Raw genomic sequence first — 5,725 nt, forward strand, 5'->3', positions numbered from 1 at the left:
TAAGTAGTAGCTCTTTGATGAGTAATGCTGCAACCTCAAAGGAGCAGAACACAATTTAAAAAATGCAGGTTCACTTTATAATGTTGTTAATGTAAATTAATGTCATCAACATAGTGACAGGTTGGTGCAGACTATAATTTACTTCAGTGTTCCAAAATGCTAAGGCATTTCTTCTAATGATAATTAAGAAAAAAACTTTTTTATTCTATGAATTATACTGATTCCTTCACTTTTGCTGCTTTTATAGGATGATATGGGGGATACAGATGTAAAGGGTAAGATGTTAACATTTAAGGGACCAATAGATATTGGCCTCGAATATGTGAAGAACATTTGTCAATCTGTTACATGCAGTCTGAATTGTGTAAGTAACAGTGAAAATTTTTTACAGTATTTTGCTGTAAGAGGGTATAATAAATTCTTTCAGCTGTGGATTCTGCATGCAACTGTATTACAGTCAAGTGTAACACTATGCTCAGTGAAGTTTCAGTACATCCTTAAGTAAGTTCAACTCTCTGTGCCACTGTGCACTAGAGTTTTTGAAAGTGATGCAACCATTTGGAATATTTAAACGAAAATGTTGATGGCGAGAATTAAGTCTTTATTTATCTTGTTTAAATGTTGTCTGACATCAGTAGCATCAAATCCATTACTGATAATTTTTTGGTCTGATTCTGCAGAGGATAATGTATCCAAACATACATGCTTAACTGCTACCAGTTGAATGCTCTTCATGCAAAAAGCTATTTTCTTCTCTATTCACGGACATTTTTATTTACTTTTATTTTGACATGAGGCAAGTGTCAGTAGTGCACAAAACATGGAGGGACCTCTTGTAAGTATTTCACCTAAAAGAGTAGATGACAGAAAGAAACATCAGATTCAGCATTTTTACAGTTTGAGCTAATTAACAATCAATATTTTTCCATCATTTGAAAATTTCTGTGAAAGTTAAAACTGTTAATAATATTGATACATCTTTTCACTTTTAAAGGAGTCAACTAGCTCTTTTATGCAGGATGGCACTACAAGCACATCAAGCCATGAAGGGAATGCAACCTTTATAGGGCAGCTGAAGGAAATGTTCCCTGAGCAGACAATTGAAAACATGGAGCGTGCTCTTATGGTTAAAGGTGATCTGGCAGGGGCTATAGATTATCTCTTGACGGAAGGGAACAAAGATCAGAGTAAGAGAATTGTAGAAGTATGTTAGCCTATTAGTTAGTAAGACAACACATACCTGCTTACAGGAGTTGTCAAAATTATAGAACATCTACCCTATCCAGAGCAGACTTTCCCCACTACAGGTTAAAAATATCAAAGGTTGCAGCTTGCACTTTAGGCCATTTTTGTTAATAAACTAATATTTCTTGTTGGAGAGTCTTAAGTGCCATTTTGAAAATTATGATAGTTTCCTTTACAAGTGTGAGTTTGAATTTTTTCATACTTAGTGACAATTATGTGTTTAATCTACCTGACAATTTTTTAGATACAAAGAGGGAATTCAGATTGAAATCTGGCTTAACATTTCACTGAATTGGTCACTCGGGGCCTTGTTCAGTGTATTCCTCAAAGAAATCTGCATTGGGAGAGAAAAACAATTTTGCATTTGTCAAAAAATATTGATATAGTTAACACCAACCGAATAACAGCACAAATAACAAATATCAGCTCAGTCTGCTGCTTTACAGTTTTGTTGATTTAATTATCTGTTTTAATAATGAAAATATTGTAACTTTATGGTACATTAACATACTTTTCAAGATGACACTATTAATAGTGTTGACATGTACTTTTGATTCATGCAAATTGTTTTACATGTAAGACGAAGATGAAGACGGCACAGACTGGAATGTACCCTTATCAGCCTGGAGAATGAGAAAATGGAACTATCAAGAGGCCCTGGCACAGTTTTTTACCAGTCCTGTACAGTCAAATGCACCTGAAGAACATCTGGTGATCTCTAGAGAGAAAAGTGTCATAGCCCAAGTGTTAAGGAAATACAAAAATCCAAGCTTTAAGCTGCAGAGTCCCCTTAATGTTCAGTTCCTGAGCTCCAATGCATTAGAATTAGGAGTTGATGCTGGTGGCCCAACAACAGCCTACTTCTTCTATCTAATGCAGGATTTAATGAGAGGTAGTTTCATTTCCATTAAATTGTTTCAAGGAGAGGCTGGCCACCTAGTTCCATCAGTTGATTACGACCTGGTTTCCAGCTGCTTTTTTGGGATGGTCGGGAAGATGATTGTACATTCTTTCTTACATCAGTGCAGAGGTTTAGCAGGTTTATCACCAGCTGTCATAAGTTACATAATCAGTGGTACCAGAGACACAGTCTTGGAGTATCTGGTTGTCGATGATGTCTCGGATCCCTGTCTCCGTGAAATTCTTAATGCGGTAAAGGTTTAGGCACCAAATGAAAAACTTCTGTACTTCTCATCAGTAAACCATGTTCTTTCCATTGACTACGCGCCCTACAAGAATAACTTGTTGTAGCATCAGGTCAGCGGTTATAATTAGCGCATGCCTACTGGAATAAAGTGTGTTCATTTGCATCCGCCATCTTGAGTGTATGCTGTGTCTTCTCGGAGAACACTTCATGGTGTCAGAAGTGGGATGGAGCACCTGAAACCGCCTGAAGCTCTGATATTGTCTACAGCGACAAATAAAGCCGAAGCATGGCGGCGTTGGAAAATGTCATGGGACCTGTACAAAGTTGCGAGCGGACTCGATCAAAAGGATGAAAAGATTCAAGTCGCTACGTTGCTCCACGTGCTTGGCAAGGAATGTGTGGAAATTTTTTCAAATTTTGTGTGGGATTCTGAGGATGATCGGGGTAAAATTGAAGCCGTCGAGGGAAAGTTCAAAGCTCATTGTGCACCACTAACCTCGAGGCACTTCAATCGTTATTTGTTTATCGAACGGAAACAGCAAGACGGAGAGACAGTCGATGAATTCTGTAGCGCATTGAAAACACTAGCTAAGAACAGCGACCTCGGTGATAAAGAAGAATCTTGGATTACATCCATGTTAGTCCTGGGGCTTAAGGATCCGCTTTCCAAAGAAAGACTGATGGAGAGAGAACAGAGTTTAGAGAAAACATTACAAGCAGCTCGCATCGCCGAAACAAGCAAGCAGCACATGAAGAGCATAAAAGAAGAGGGTAGCAAAGTTGAGAAAGTGGATGTAGTAGACGGCAAAGGACAGAAGCCTCAATGGGGAATGCCCTGTAGGAGTTGTGGTATTCGACATGCCCGAGATTCATGTCCTGCTGCCGGGCGACGCTGCCACAAGTGCCAGAAAATGAACCATTTTTCAAGGATGTGTCGTACCCCAGATAGACAAAAGAAACAGGTAAACACTCTTGATGATTGTGACTCTGACTCTGAAGTTATGTTCATTGGAGCAGTCAATGCAGGAGACAAAGACTGGGTTGAAACTGTCAATTTTGGAACTGTTCAAGAAGTATTTAAACTAGATACTGGGGCCCAGTGCAATGTCTTGCCCAAAGCCGCATATGACAAAATTACAACAAACCCTTTGCAACCTTCCTCGGCAAGATTAGAAAGTTGCTCCAAAACTTGTATTAGACCTGTTGGAAAGTGTGAGTTGCCTTGTTGGGTGCGTGGGGAAAGGTATCAAGTATGTTTTCAAGTGGTTGATGGAAATTACATGCCCCTCCTGGGTAGATCATCCTGTGAGAGTATGGGCCTAATCCAGCGCATAAATGCTATTGAAAGTGTCAGTATTCTTGATGAGTTCCCTGAAGTATTCCAAGGACTTGGGTGCCTCCCAGGAAAATATCACATTAGTGTTGACGCCTCTGTTCCTCCTGTGGTCCACCCACCCAGACGAGTTCCTCACTCCAAGCGAGTCCCACTGAAGAAAGAGTTAGATCGTATGGAGAATGTTGGCATTGTAGAGAAAGTTCCCTTGAATGAACCTGTCGATTGGGTAAGCAGCCTTGTTTGTGTTGATAAACCGGATGGGTCTATTCGTGTATGCTTAGATCCTAAAGATCTTAATGTTGCCATTAAAAGAGAACACTACCCTTTGCCAGTGGTAGATGACATCACAACTAGTTGTTCAGGAGCCACACTATTTTCAACTTTAAATGCAGAAAAAGCATTCTACCAGATCCAGTTAGACGAGGAGAGTAGCAAGCTCCTGACATTTAATACCCCCTTCGGGAGGTATAGATACCTGAGGATGCCGATGGGGATTAAGTCTGCTCCAGAAGTTTACCAACAAAGAATGGAGCAAGTCTTTGAAGGACTGCCGGGTGTGAAAGTCATCATGGATGACATAATCATACATGGTCGAACTGGGCCGGAACATGATACACGGTTGAGGGCTGTTCTGCAGCGTGCCAAAGATAACAATCTCAGATTGAAGAAGTCAAAGTGCCATATACAACAGGAAGAGGTGAAGTTCCATGGCCACTTGTTCTCCCATGACGGTTTGAAGACAGACCCAGAGAAGGTCAGAGCCATAGTTGAAATGCCAAGGCCAACAGACAAATCTGGTGTACAAAGATTGTTGGGGATGATCAACTATGTCAGTAAATTCATCCCCAACATGTCTGACCTTACTGCACCATTAAGACAGTTACTACACCAAGATGTTCAGTGGCACTGGGAAGAGCAGCAGGAAGCTAGTTTTAAAGCAATCAAGGAATCGCTTGTCCGCGCCCCTATTTTAGGATATTATGATGCAAAGAAATCCCTGACACTAAAAGTTGATGCCAGTTCAACTGGACTGGGTGCAGCATTGATTCAGGAAGACCGACCAATAGCTAATGCCTCAAAGGCACTTACGCCCACTCAAGAAAGGTATGCCCAAATTGAAAAGGAACTTTTGGCAGTAGTATTTGGCTGTGCCAAATTTGCAGAGTACATCGTGGGTCGTGATGTCACCGTTGAATCAGATCATAAACCTTTGGAGGCAATTATGAAGAAGCCCTTACACGTAGCACCCTTACGGCTGCAACGGATGTTGGTCCAACTCCAGCGCTTTCCAGGAATCAATGTGGTATACAAGCGCGGAGACAGCCTACATTTAGCGGATGCTTTGTCTCGAGCCCATTTGGAAGAACAGCTGACGAATGCTGAGCAACTGGACATAAACTTAGTAGAGGATGTTATCTCTGACCACCAGTTGGCCCGTTTCGCTGAGGCAACTAAGGAAGATGCGATTTTGTCTGACCTGCAACAAGTTATTTTGTCGGGTTGGCCAGATTCCAAAGGGCAAGTCCCACCCAATGCACAGGAGTTTTGGAATTACCGTGATGAATTAACAGTAGCCCAGGGACTGATCGTTAAGGGACAAAAGATTGTTGTACCAAGTAGCTTGAGAGGAGAGATGCTTGAGAAACTGCATGAGGGACACCTGGGTATCAACAAGACAATAGCGAGAGCGCGGGACGTATTGTTCTGGCCCAGGATGAGTGTGGAGATCACCGAGAAGATTAAAAACTGTCCTGTATGTCTAGAAAATCGACCAAGCCAGCAGCCTGAACCATTGAAGTCGCACGAGATTCCACCATTGCCTTGGGCTAAGGTTGGCACAGATATTCTGCACAAGAATGGTCGGAACTACCTCGTTACTGTCGATTATTACTCCAGAAATGTGGCCAGAAATGACTTTACTCCCGTCAGTGACAAGCACCGGAGTAATTACAGCTCTTAAATCCCAGTTTGCGAGATGTGGAGTCCCTTCAGTTGTC

The sequence above is a fragment of the Porites lutea genome, chromosome 4, assembly GCF_958299795.1.
Source record: "Porites lutea chromosome 4, jaPorLute2.1, whole genome shotgun sequence".
Taxonomy (NCBI): domain Eukaryota; kingdom Metazoa; phylum Cnidaria; class Anthozoa; order Scleractinia; family Poritidae; genus Porites; species Porites lutea.